Below are 15,501 nucleotides of genomic sequence, written 5' to 3' on the forward strand. Positions count from 1 at the left end.
AACTATTTTTGTCCACCCTAAGCGTGGAAGGGTATTCTCAGATGTGAGACCCTTGCTCATTGCACCATCAGGATTCAAGCAAACCGGGCCGAAGACGGCTGTAATGCCAGAAACCGGTCCCCGGGAGCTTGTTTCCTTCCCAGTGTAAGAATTGGCTTTTGTAGTTTGGTTTGCCCTGTTCCCATCATGCACTGGGACAGGAACAGACTAATTTGCATACAGCCAGGTTCTGAAACTGGGATGGTGCAGTGAGCTAAAAAACGGTGTTGGATCTAGCCCTGATCTCTTGACTGGGTGAGAGCTTTCTGCTTAATTCAGAGACTATGTCCCTCGCCACCCCTTGTTGTAACTATTTTTGTCCACCCTAAGTGTGGAAGGGTATTCTCAGATGTGAGACCCTTGCTCATTGCACCATCAGGATTCAAGCAAACCGGGCCGAAGACGGCTGTAATGCCAGAAACCGGTCCCCGGGAGCTTGTTTCCTTCCCAGTGTAAGAATTGGCTTTTGTGGTTTGGTTTGCCCTGTTCCCATCATGCACTGGGACAGGAACAGACTAATTTGCATACAGCCAGGTTCTGAAACTGGGATGGTGCAGTGAGCTAAAAAACGGTGTTGGATCTAGCCCTGATCTCTTGACTGGGTGAGAGCTTTCTGCTTAATTCAGAGACTCTGTCCCTCACCACCCCTTGTTGTAACTATTTTTGTCCACCCTAAGCGTGGAAGGGTATTCTCAGATGTGAGACCCTTGCTCATTGCACCATCAGGATTCAAGCAAACCGGGCCGAAGACGGCTGTAATGCCAGAAACCGGTCCCCGGGAGCTTGTTTCCTTCCCAGTGTAAGAATTGGCTTTTGTAGTTTGGTTTGCCCTGTTCCCATCATGCACTGGGACAGGAACAGACTAATTTGCATACAGCCAGGTTCTGAAACTGGGATGGTGCAGTGAGCTAAAAAACGGTGTTGGATCTAGCCCTGATCTCTTGACTGGGTGAGAGCTTTCTGCTTAATTCAGAGACTCTGTCCCTCACCACCCCTTGTTGTAACTATTTTTGTCCACCCTAAGCGTGGAAGGGTATTCTCAGATGTGAGACCCTTGCTCATTGCACCATCAGGATTCAAGCAAACCGGGCCGAAGACGGCTGTAATGCCAGAAACCGGTCCCCGGGAGCTTGTTTCCTTCCCAGTGTAAGAATTGGCTTTTGTAGTTTGGTTTGCCCTGTTCCCATCATGCACTGGGACAGGAACAGACTAATTTGCATACAGCCAGGTTCTGAAACTGGGATGGTGCAGTGAGCTAAAAAACGGTGTTGGATCTAGCCCTGATCTCTTGACTGGGTGAGAGCTTTCTGCTTAATTCAGAGACTCTGTCCCTCACCACCCCTTGTTGTAACTATTTTTGTCCACCCTAAGCGTGGAAGGGTATTCTCAGATGTGAGACCCTTGCTCATTGCACCATCAGGATTCAAGCAAACCGGGCCGAAGACGGCTGTAATGCCAGAAACCGGTCCCCGGGAGCTTGTTTCCTTCCCAGTGTAAGAATTGGCTTTTGTAGTTTGGTTTGCCCTGTTCCCATCATGCACTGGGACAGGAACAGACTAATTTGCATACAGCCAGGTTCTGAAACTGGGATGGTGCAGTGAGCTAAAAAACGGTGTTGGATCTAGCCCTGATCTCTTGACTGGGTGAGAGCTTTCTGCTTAATTCAGAGACTCTGTCCCTCACCACCCCTTGTTGTAACTATTTTTGTCCACCCTAAGCGTGGAAGGGTATTCTCAGATGTGAGACCCTTGCTCATTGCACCATCAGGATTCAAGCAAACCGGGCCGAAGACGGCTGTAATGCCAGAAACCGGTCCCCGGGAGCTTGTTTCCTTCCCAGTGTAAGAATTGGCTTTTGTAGTTTGGTTTGCCCTGTTCCCATTATGCACTGGGACAGGAACAGACTAATTTGCATACAGCCAGGTTCTGAAACTGGGATGGTGCAGTGAGCTAAAAAACGGTGTTGGATCTAGCCCTGATCTCTTGACTGGGTGAGAGCTTTCTGCTTAATTCAGAGACTCTGTCCCTCACCACCCCTTGTTGTAACTATTTTTGTCCACCCTAAGCGTGGAAGGGTATTCTCAGATGTGAGACCCTTGCTCATTGCAGCATCAGGACTCAAGCAAACCGGGCCGAAGACGGCTGTAATGCCAGAAACCGGTCCCCGGGAGCTTGTTTCCTTCCCAGTGTAAGAATTGGCTTTTGTAGTTTGGTTTGCCCTGTTCCCATCATGCACTGGGACAGGAACAGACTAATTTGCATACAGCCAGGTTCTGAAACTGGGATGGTGCAGTGAGCTAAAAAACGGTGTTGGATCTAGCCCTGATCTCTTGACTGGGTGAGAGCTTTCTGCTTAATTCAGAGACTCTGTCCCTCACCACCCCTTGTTGTAACTATTTTTGTCCACCCTAAGCGTGGAAGGGTATTCTCAGATGTGAGACCCTTGCTCATTGCACCATCAGGATTCAAGCAAACCGGGCCGAAGACGGCTGTAATGCCAGAAACCGGTCCCCGGGAGCTTGTTTCCTTCCCAGTGTAAGAATTGGCTTTTGTAGTTTGGTTTGCCCTGTTCCCATCATGCACTGGGACAGGAACAGACTAATTTGCATACAGCCAGGTTCTGAAACTGGGATGGTGCAGTGAGCTAAAAAACGGTGTTGGATCTAGCCCTGATCTCTTGACTGGGTGAGAGCTTTCTGCTTAATTCAGAGACTCTGTCCCTCACCACCCCTTGTTGTAACTATTTTTGTCCACCCTAAGCGTGGAAGGGTATTCTCAGATGTGAGACCCTTGCTCATTGCACCATCAGGATTCAAGCAAACCGGGCCGAAGACGGCTGTAATGCCAGAAACCGGTCCCCGGGAGCTTGTTTCCTTCCCAGTGTAAGAATTGGCTTTTGTAGTTTGGTTTGCCCTGTTCCCATCATGCACTGGGACAGGAACAGACTAATTTGCATACAGCCAGGTTCTGAAACTGGGATGGTGCAGTGAGCTAAAAAACGGTGTTGGATCTAGCCCTGATCTCTTGACTGGGTGAGAGCTTTCTGCTTAATTCAGAGACTCTGTCCCTCACCACCCCTTGTTGTAACTATTTTTGTCCACCCTAAGCGTGGAAGGGTATTCTCAGATGTGAGACCCTTGCTCATTGCACCATCAGGATTCAAGCAAACCGGGCCGAAGACGGCTGTAATGCCAGAAACCGGTCCCCGGGAGCTTGTTTCCTTCCCAGTGTAAGAATTGGCTTTTGTAGTTTGGTTTGCCCTGTTCCCATCATGCACTGGGACAGGAACAGACTAATTTGCATACAGCCAGGTTCTGAAACTGGGATGGTGCAGTGAGCTAAAAAACGGTGTTGGATCTAGCCCTGATCTCTTGACTGGGTGAGAGCTTTCTGCTTAATTCAGAGACTCTGTCCCTCACCACCCCTTGTTGTAACTATTTTTGTCCACCCTAAGCGTGGAAGGGTATTCTCAGATGTGAGACCCTTGCTCATTGCACCATCAGGATTCAAGCAAACCGGGCCGAAGACGGCTGTAATGCCAGAAACCGGTCCCCGGGAGCTTGTTTCCTTCCCAGTGTAAGAATTGGCTTTTGTAGTTTGGTTTGCCCTGTTCCCATCATGCACTGGGACAGGAACAGACTAATTTGCATACAGCCAGGTTCTGAAACTGGGATGGTGCAGTGAGCTAAAAAACGGTGTTGGATCTAGCCCTGATCTCTTGACTGGGTGAGAGCTTTCTGCTTAATTCAGAGACTCTGTCCCTCACCACCCCTTGTTGTAACTATTTTTGTCCACCCTAAGCGTGGAAGGGTATTCTCAGATGTGAGACCCTTGCTCATTGCACCATCAGGATTCAAGCAAACCGGGCCGAAGACGGCTGTAATGCCAGAAACCGGTCCCCGGGAGCTTGTTTCCTTCCCAGTGTAAGAATTGGCTTTTGTAGTTTGGTTTGCCCTGTTCCCATCATGCACAGGGACAGGAACAGACTAATTTGCATACAGCCAGGTTCTGAAACTGGGATGGTGCAGTGAGCTAAAAAACGGTGTTGGATCTAGCCCTGATCTCTTGACTGGGTGAGAGCTGTCTGCTTAATTCAGAGACTCTGTCCCTCACCACCCCTTGTTGTAACTATTTAAGTAAGGCGACACAGTCCCAAGGGCTCTAAATATTTATTCAAAGTAATAGAAGGGATCAGGGTAGAGGTACCCTGAACCCATGGCTGGAATACGTGGGTGTTTGAGGTATCCTTTCTGTGTAAAACACATTAAAAAACAGTTGTTCTCCTCCATGTGAGATATTTGCGACTGCGTCATGACACTAAGCATGGCCCCCATGTATCGTCTTGAGGAATGTGTGAATATCGCAAAAAAAAAAAAAAAATACATTCACATACTCATTCTGAGGCTCATGCACCAAGTCACGCATGCACTCAGAGACTCATGCACCTACTCAAAGTCCCATTCATCTACTCAGAGACCCAGTGAGACACTATTGCACCCACTCAAATATCTACTCAGAGACTTATGCACCCAGTCACAGACCCACTCAGACACTGATGCATGCACTCACAGACCTACTGAGACACTCAAGTACCTACTCGCAGACCTACTCAGACAGTCATGCACCTACTCACAGGCCAACTCAGAGAGTCACACACCCACTCACAGACCAACTAAGAGACACATGCTCGCACTCACTGATCTGCTCAGACACTCATGCATCTACTCAAACTCACTCAGAGACTTGCACACCCACTAATAGACCCACGTAGAGACTCACACACCCTCTCACACACCCTCTCAGAGACTCACAGTCCCACTCAGAGACTCACATGCCCAGTCACTCACCCACTCAGAGACTCATGCACCCACTCACAAACCTACTCAGAGACTCCCTAACTCACTCACACACCTACTCAGATACCCAGAAAGAGTCTTGTGCACCCACTCACAGACCAATGCGCCCACTCAGAAACCTGGTGAAACACCCATGCACCCACTCACAGACCCTTTTAGAGACTCATACACCCTCTCATGCACCCACTCAGGAACCCAGTTACAGACCCACTCACAGACTGATACATTCACTCACAGACACACTCAGAGACTAATGCACCCACTCACAGACCCACTCAGAGACTCCCACAACCACTCATAGACCCACTCAGAGACTAATGCACCCACTCATAGACCCACTCAGAGACTCACACACCCACTCACACACCTACTCACACACCTACTTAGAGACTCATGCACACACTCACAGACCAATGAACCTACTCAGAGACACAGTGAAACACTCATGCACCAACTCAGAGACTCATACACCCACTCATGCACCAACTCACAGACTAATGTACCCACTCACAGACCCACTCATAGAGTCATACACCCAGTCACAGACTTACTCACAGACGGATACATTCAATCACAGACCCACTCAGAGACTCAAGCACCCACTCACAGACTGACTCAGAGACTCATGCAACCACTCATAGACCCACTCAGAGACTACCACCCACTCACAGACCCACTGAGACACTCATTTACCCACTCACTGACCTATGAGACAGTCATGCACCCACTCACAGACCAACTCAGACAGTCATGCATCTACCCACTTACCCACTTAGAACCACTTGCATCCACTCACAGACTCATTCAACACTTCCACTCCCACTCACGTACCTACTCAGAGACTAATGCACCCACTCAAATACTCACTTAGACACTGATGCTCACAGTCACGATCAACTCAGAGACTCATACACTAGCTCACAGACCCACTCAGACACTCATGTACCCACCCAGAGACCCAGTGAGAACCTCACACTCTTAGTCACAGATCCACTCAGAGACTCATGGCTCACTCACAGACCCACTGAGACACTCATACTCCCACTCAGGGACCCAGTGAGACACTAGCATACCCAGTCACAGACACAGTTAGATACTGATGCATGCATTCACAGGCCCACTCAGAGACTTCTCTACCCACAGACCACCTCAGAGAGTCAAGCACCCAGGCACAGAACCACTCAGGGACCCAATGCCCCACTCAGAGACACACTGAGACACTCACACACCCAGTCACAGACCCACTCAGACATTGATGCATGCACTCACAGACCCACTCAGGGACTCGTGCACCTACTCACATACCCAATTAGAGACTCACACACTCACTTACATAGCCACTCAGATACCCATGTACCCACTCACAGACCTACTCAGAGACTCACATACCCATTCATAAACCCACTCAGAGACTCATGCATGAACTCACAGACCCAATCAGAGACACATGCACCCACTCACACCCAATCAGAGACTCATGAATCCACTCACAAAACCCTTTTGAACACTCACACAGCCAGTCACATACTCACTCAGACAGCCATGCACCCACAAACAGACCCCTTCTGAGACGCATGCACTGACTAACTCACCCACCTCAGAGACTCATGCATCCACTCACAGATCCATTTAGACACTCGTGCACCCAATCACATATATAACATCACTAATGTAGTTGTTAATTTTAAATGTGCTGGTGTCTATTGAACGTCTTCTATTGTTTTGCATGTTTGTGACATGTGTGCATGAGTGTTTCAAGTTGTTGAGGATCACCCTGTTGCCTTTCTCTGTGAAACGAACTCCATCATTTCTATAGATACAATCCATGTGAAAGTGTACATACTTGGTGTAGAAATAACCCCTGGTATGGTCTCTGAAGAATGCAGAAATAAGTTTATTAACGTGTTTCCTGGTTTTGTCTATCTGTGGACAGAATTCTTTTGACGTTCTTCCACGTATGCCTTTGGCATATGTTGGAAAATACCAAGGCATTCTGTGGGAAAAGTACCATTAATTTGGCAATGGTAGCCTTCATGAGGATTTCCAGTTCTATCCCAGTAAGTGTGCCTAGTTCATTGCCACCACAGTGCACAATCATAAGGTCAGGGTGTTGGCAATCTGAAATGCTTTCAACCAATGGCAGCAATTGATGTCACTTTACCCTCTTTGTTCAATCCAAGTAATGTCCACTTGTCCACATTAACTGAACCTAAGTCCCTGTCAATGCCTCTCTTTCTAGCACACTCTCTAGCCCAAAATACAAAGCTGTGACCCACAATCCACACTTTCCCCATTTTAAAGACAAGGAAGAGTAGCACACACCAGAAGGCTGGAGCTGAATGAGACAGTTTTGAAAATCAAAAGCAGTTAAAATGGAGGAGAGGAACTGATTTTAAAAAACCATACTTTTTGGACGGTGTAAATATGTAGGTTGATAAAACTAGGCAGTATCTTTAAAGAAAAAGTAAGTAGATCTGTGATTGGATCTAGTTAAATAAAAAAAATGTAATGCAAACTCGGATGTGCCTTTAATTCTGACTAGTCAACCACACCTGCTACGGTTCATATTTAAACAAGTATGCTGCATCTAGAATGTATTTTGAACTTGAAACTTACAGGTTCAAGAAAGTGTTCCAATGGCGGTTGCTATAAAAATTCAGCTAAGAGACTGTGTGGGGGAAGGGTATTAAACAGACTGTATTGTATTAGTTAAACTTGGAGTTGTTTAGATCCATTAAATGAAGGAGGGATCCTGTTGCTACTCTCGACGTTGTTGTGAAGTGTAGTGTTGTTGTAAAGTATTAGGAGTAGAAAGCTAAATAGGTTTTTGGATTCTCGTGCGTATTTGTGAATTCTTCAAATGGTTACACATGTCTGTGATGAATTCACGAATATGCTCAAAAACACAACCAGATTGGGCTTTTTCACTGAAGTTTAAGAAAGGGTTAGGAAATACTGACCATTGAGAAGTAGAATAACAAAAGTAAAATATGAAACAGGAGTTTCGGTGTTAACTATAACAGTAGCACTGGGAGCTCAATTAAAAAAGTTGCCATCAATGGTTGTTTTGTATTAGAGTGGTTTACCATACGTATGCTTAGTTTTCACATTTTCTATGACAGTACAGTGCAATTGACAACATCAAAAAAGAAATTACTGGCTAACCAACTCAATTAACAGGTATGGTAATTAGAGTGTATTTTGAAACAAATGTGACTGAAAAGGTAACGTATACATGAGGTTGATGAAAGTGTGTATCATATATATAAAAGTAATGAGAGTGTGTGTGGGGATTTGTGAGTGGGTGTGTGATTGTTTTTGTACTTTTATGAATGGGTGTGTGAGTGTCTATGTGAGCCTGAGTGTAGGTTAGTGAGTAGTCGTTTCATAATGTGCCACCCTGGAACTGTAGAGCATGCTCATGTAGTTTTCCTGCATAGTTGAATTGTACTTAAACACTGCTTGTTGATCTTTAAAGTTCAGTTTTTCTATGTAATAGTTACTCATTAGGTAATTTGTAGAAACGTAAGAGAGCAGAGTGCTATGTAGTTATAAGGTAAGACAGTGTAGTTTGAGACCCTTAGGCATAGTTAAATCCAGTGTGTCACCCATTCTGCAACTTACATAAATATTTTTAAAAAATAGCGTCACTCACCCAGCCAGCCAGGGAGAGACAGAGGAACGTATACATTCAGTCACATGCCAAGACAGCACTTAAGTATGCAGCAGTAACAGAGCCAGATGCACATAAAGTTACATACCCCAGGGCTCACTAATATATCCAGTAAGCAATCCATACAGCCAGTTACATACACATATAGAGACCCATACATATACAAAGAGAGCTAGTCATGTAGCAAAAAAGTCACTTACACATCCAGTGACACACCCAGGTAGAGACTGATACACTTATTTAGACATGTACTGAAGTAGTGATACTCCTAACCACCCGTGCAGACAAGTAGCCCAAACATATGTGTTGGGCCTCCCACTTCGAATGTATGCTGTACCATACAGCACACGTACAAATGGAAACAATTAGGAGAAATGAAAGCGTTTTTCCTTTTTTATGCCTGCTTCAATGTGCTATTACCTTTGGTGCAAAAACCCTGTCCCAGATTTAGAAACATTTCATGGAACCTTGTCTACCATTGTTAGTAGATAGTGTATTGTGTTAGCAACCATGAAAAAAACCCATTGAACACCCTCAGAACACCCTCTGCCAGCACAAAACAAGTTTTGCACTGGAAATTAAATCCAAAACATCAAAATTTTGTGTGATTTGCCATCACTTTTGTGACACAAACCCAACGCTAAATGTTTCTAAATCTGCCCATCAATGTCTTTTTAGCCATTGTTTTGAAGTTTGTTGATGAGTAAAGGTAGAGGCAAAATGTGTCCATGGAAGTTGATACTTGGACGTTATCTACTACTGTTTAGAGAAGAAATTCATCTTTTTGAGTATTCCTACCTCTTTTTGAACATTTCTCACCCCTAGAACCAGGATACCATCCTAGATGAGAGGATGTTAAACGAATCTTCATGAGATAACCTATACTTCTGCTTTGATAATTGACATCTTATCAGCTTGAGGCTAGTGCCTTGTGTGCAGCTACATTTGCTGTGCCTTAAAAATCAAAAACATGTTTTCTTTCATGTTGCCATAAATGCATCTCGGGTGATGCAACTATAAACATGTGCATAAGTTGTGCATAGTTGGTCAAAGTTCAGTTACAACTAAGGGTGGGCGTAAAACCAGTTTCGCTGGCGAATTTGCGGATTTTCCGCGATTTCGCGATCCGCGAATCTCGCGAAATCGCGGTAAAATCCGTGAATCAGCGGGGACGAATTTTCAGCCAAGCAAGGGTTACAGCAGCAGGTGCAAAAGTTGAACCTAATTTCTTTGTAACCTTTTACAAAAGGGTTACAAACAAATTAACTTCAACTTGGACACCTGCTGCTAATTGCTTCCTGGCGCCTCATTGCCTACTTGCAACTATTCTCTGACCCTGCTTTGACCCTTGAAGCAGGGTCAGAGAATAGTTACAAGTAGGCAACGAGGCACCTGTCCAAGGAATTAAACCTCATCAGGAAGCACTTACAGATATAAAAAACAGGAAGAAGGGAGAGGATGGCAAATACACCCATTTTGGGTTGTCAGGAGGGGTTAAACTAAAAGAGACCTTTACAGCACAATTTTCATATGCATTTTGCTAAAAATAAAAAGCTGTATGTTCTGTAGGGGCAACTCAGGAATCTGGCCCTTCAGAGATCCGGCCTCTCTTTCTTTCTCTCGTTCTCTCTCTCCCTCTCTCTTTCCCTCTCTTTCTCTCTCTATCTATCTATCTATCTATCTATCTATCTATCTATCTATCTATCTATCTATCTATCTATCTATCTCTCTCTCCCTCTCCCATAAACGACTGCATGGGTAACTTCGCTATGCAAGCGGCCCGCGAAGACGCAAAAATCCCCGCGAACACGCAAAAAACCCCGCGAACATGCAAAAAACACAGCGAACACGCAAAAAAACAAAAATCCGCAAATTCGCGAATTTTGCGGATCGCGAATTCTCAAATCTGCAAATTCGCGGATCGCGAATTCGCAAAATTCGCCCATGCTTAGTTACAACAGCCGTTATCTGTCATTATTACAGAAAGGCGGGTTTCCCAAGAACTCTACAAATATGCCTGTGAAATATGGGCTACAAAAGACATTCCCACTTGCATCTTAAAATGAAAATAAATAGAAATTCTAGGTTATGCAGGACGCTTCATAAGATTAATTTTTATGGAAGTGTGGTACAGACAAAGCCCCCTATATTGCTAAATTTCATTAAGAAATATTATACATGTCAAATTTGTGAGTGCATGGATTATTCAATGGGTCACAAACAATGCAAACACTGGATATTTATTTCTTACACTAATTGTCCATAGTATACATTACTTTATAGTCAAACTATATTGACTTTCTGTGGTTCGTTCATTTTTGTCACTTTTCCAGCCTTACATCTCCTGTAGGAGAGGGCATGCCTAACCATCTGGCTTTACATGCAAAACCGATAAAGTATGCAAATCTGACTGGGCAAAAGCAGACGCCCCGCTCGAATCCTGCGATACAATCTGCAACAAGGACTATGAATCGGCATGGCGGGCGCTAAAAACAGATCCAATGAATCCGACAAAAATAACAAAATTGAGAGAGGCCAGCAGCTACCTTAGGAAAGCCAAAAGAGAGCAACGCAGAACTCAATGGAATTCGTTCTGGGCTAGACTACAGCAAGATATTAAAACAAACAATTCCGCTAGGTTTTGGCGAACTATCAATAGAATATCAGGGCACGCACCTAAAGTTGCCTCTTTATGCATACTGGAGTCAGAGTGGGTTGATTTCCTATATCTTCACTTCAACGATCGTAAAGCAAAAATTCTTCATCAGAATTTATCCTTTGAAGATAATGCTGCACAACAAGCGGTCTTCCAGGCACTTGATCTGAACATCATAAATACCTCAACGAAGGAATCCGTTAACAACGACAAAAAAAAGAATTACCAAAAGAGTGCCCCTCAACTCGGAGAAGTAAAGAACTTACATCAATCGAGACGGTTGAAATTTAAAAACTGATTAAAAAGGGTCGGAAGGATGGGGCGCCAGGTCCAGGTGGAATCCCTCAAGCGTTGTTTAAGGAAGATGTAGCTTTTTGGGCCGAGAAGCTATGCACCCTATTCAATTCTATCCTGCAGAATACCATCATACCGCCCTCTTGGCGGGGATCAATCCTCGCACCAATCTTTAAAGGTGGGGACAAAAAAATCCCCTCGGAATTACCGCCTCATTGCCCTCATCGACAACGAAGCAAAGTACTTCGCAGGAGTTTTGCTCAACTCACTTAGGGCATGGGCGGACGACAACTCTATCATTCCTCCGAACCAAACTGGTTTTACAAGCAACACCTGCACTTCGGTCAATCTCATGACCCTCTCCTGCCTGATTGACCAGGCGGAGTTCAGCTCCTGCCCTCTCTACATGGGATTCATTGACTTCCAAGCGGCCTTCGACAATGTGAATAGGGCCAAGCTCTGGCAGAAGCTGCCTAGACTTCACATTCCAACCGATCTCCTAAGAGCCATACAACTTCTACATCAGGATACATGGATCAGGATCAAGATTGGGGACGGCTCAAGACTATCACGCCCAATCCCGACAATAAAAGGGCTAAAACAGGGCTGCGTCCTGGCCCCGAGACTTTTCAACTTATTTCTATCCGACCTTCTCAAAGCTCTAAATAGGGTTAATTCACATGCTCCCAAAGTAACGGGTCTCTTATTGTCGAACCTTTTATACGCTGACAAGGTGGTCCTTCTTAGCAAAACAGAGATCAGCATGCAAAGGCTCCTGGACACCACATCTGATTACTCCAATAAGAACGATCTACAGATTAACAACAAGAAGACAAAAATCTTGGCGGTTCGTCCAGGGAAAGCTAAGAAACTGTCCTGGACCCTGAACAAGGAAAGCATTGTCGAATCTAAGTGCCATAAGTATCTTGGAGTCATCTTTAACAACAATGACAAATATAAATCTCATTTTTTAAAAAAAAGGAAGGGTGCTGCACGCGCTTTTGCAATTGGATCAATCCACAAGAAACTACAAGGCCCAACTTTTGCACCCACACTACAGGTCGCTCAAGCAAAAATGACTGGACAGTGGTCAATTGGACAAAATCATAACAAGATCTATAGAAGTGTTCAAGCTACCAATCCAAACATCACCGGCACACATTAGGTTGGAACTGGGATTTTGCCATCAACCACTCTCCAGAGCCATAACTTTTCTTGTGTGCTGTCACAAATTGAGGTCATCTAAGGCAGGTAGCCTAGCACACCATCTTTGGGCCAGTCTCAATATGAACTCATGGCAAGCAGGGAATGATTATTGGAAAAAAGGCCTAACAACTCTATGCCTAAATGATCTTTGGAGGATGCACGTAAGTCAAAAGGAATTCAAACGCCTAGCGAAAATAAGCACAAAAAAGTTGTCAATAGTGGAAGACAAGGCTCGCCTAGCAAAAAGAAGTCACGGGTGGTTGACCCTGCAAACCTATGCCCTGTTGATCCCACAGCAGTACTTAACCATATCTTTCACTGCATGAACAAAACTAAAGTTCCTAAAACTGAGACTGGGAGTCATCAACCTGTTGGTTCATCTCCCAAAATGGAAAAGAGATCATGGACGAGAACTATCTCAACTCTGTGGGAATCACAGAGAAGACATAATACATATTATATGCCTTTGTCCAAAATTTCTGAAGCATCTTTGGAACATAAACAAGATCAGATCGTGTAGAGCAGCAATTCTGTCCTGATTTGATCCTAGGAACACCAAATTAAACTGCGTCTTAGTAAGGTTCATGGATCTTGCAGCAAAAAAACTTTGTGAGGGGCCTAAAAGTCGGTGATCCTTCTACTGCATAACTTGCTGCCAAGCCCTATTGGTCGTCCCTCCGCATATTGGACCCAATACAGACCCTTTATTTTTAACGTATCTTTTAAACGTTTTAAATTCTGTACTTGCAATGATTTTATTCTTTTAATCACACAATAAAGTTCTTCTTATTATTATATCTGGCTTTACAGCCCAGTTGCACAAGGACACAGAAGGGAAGTGAAACTTGATTTCCACACAGCCAGAGTATATTCCCTTTTATAAGCAAATCTATAATGCATGCCATTTTGTTTGCTAGGGAATCCTTTCTCAGACAATGGTGCCACTCTCAGCACAGAATAAAGTTCAGATGGAACTGGTAGGTTGAAATATTCTCGTATCCGTAATGTAAGTAACTGTGCTGGCATGAACCTGTGTGTGGCCACATTTCTTCTTGGTTTAATACAAATGGAATTACCCAGAAAACACACTGGGTCAAGCAGATGTGAGAATTGTAACATGATTTGCTCATGATTCTTTGCCAATTTTAGATGATTTAACTGTTTTAGTTCCTATTCTAGACCCATTTCGAGAAGAAAACTTGTTTTGTACATATCAAGATAGGAATATTACCCTGTTTGCTGCTATAAAGGATTCATGTATTTCAGCCTGCATATTCGAGAAAGGTATGTCAAGCTTTGGACTTGATTTGCAGAAGACAGAATTGGTCTACAGTTCTAGCAATACTAGTCAGTTGCTGAACCCCAAAGACCTAAGACTAAAGGTCCAGCCATGGGAGCATGTTTGCCCCTTCAAATAATGACCTGCATAAGAAAGAGTATTAGGTCTGATTGAGCTGAGTATTAACCAATAATCAGATTACCTTGATACTTTCTTTTTTGCCAAGTCATAATGACATGTCCTCCCAAATCCAATATGTTTATGTTCTTGCTCGATAAAAGCCTTGGGTTGAGGCTCATAAGAGATTATGGGCCAGATGTAGGACCCATTTTTACATGTGCAAACCGGTTTGTGAACCCGTTTCCGCATGCAAAAAAAATATTGGACTATGTACCTATTTATCGAGTCAAGCTTTGTTTTGTGACCCGCTAAATAGGTTTTGCGACTCGCTATTTGGAAGTAGCGAGTCTCAAAACAAGGTACTGATGTTTTGCGACCACAATTGCGGTCCCAAAACACTCACAATTACCACCTACTTCAAGTAGATGGTAATGCATTTGCAAATGGGAAGGGGTCCCCAGGGTACCCCTTCCCACGAAAACATGTAATTTTTTTTTTTACGCATCCCGTATTTCTTTAAGGAAAACGGGCTGCATATTAAAAAATAGCTTATGTGTGAGCTCAACCATATGGTACGTTTAACATTGTTTCTGTCCCAATGGTTTGTTGAGATGGTATATTTTTTCAATAGACCTTCCTTAGACTCACCCGTCTGACCTTAGTCCCTTCACGAATCTGCTAAACTATAGTAAAGGGCACTTGGCACTGCTTAATAGACTTATACTAGGCTCACAATCACCACGGAGCCCCAGAGTTGAGTGAACCTCACGCATGACACTGCAATTCCGGAAGTTATGATAATATGCATTGTTTAGCTTTGTAATTTTTACGCAACACAAAACACCATGCACTGGGTCACGCACAGCGATTCCGAGTGTAATTACAGTTTGGGCAGTTAGGTCTCTATGAATTCTTTGTTGGCAAAGTATCTGTAAAAACTTTGTTTCCTTTTGTTCCTTTTCTCTAACCAGGCTTTGCTCATTCAGGCATGTTTTGCTACTTAAATAAGTCCTGATGATGATCCCGTGCATCTACTAGAGCCTTTAGGGATCGAAACGTCGACACCCAAGAGTGGGTTGACACTTGAAATATTGTTAAACCTTGTGTACATTCCACTCCAGGCGACACTGCGAGTAACCTTTGCATTTTTATGCAGTGCCCTGTCTTTGCTCTCTTTCCTTGCCTGAAAATCACCCTTTTCTTCACCCTATATCTATTTTCTCCTGTTTTGTCAGTACGGCACAGGCTTGTGTCTTGAAAATTGTATTGTGTATCTGACATTGTTTTTTGGTAATAAAACTCCTGCCCCGGCTGGGTCAGGACAACCTGATTTGTATAGCTTCCATTGAGTTCCTATACTACATATTGTGTATATGTTG

Source organism: Lissotriton vulgaris, chromosome 9, assembly GCF_964263255.1.
Source record: "Lissotriton vulgaris chromosome 9, aLisVul1.2, whole genome shotgun sequence".
In the NCBI taxonomy this organism is placed as follows: domain Eukaryota; kingdom Metazoa; phylum Chordata; class Amphibia; order Caudata; family Salamandridae; genus Lissotriton; species Lissotriton vulgaris.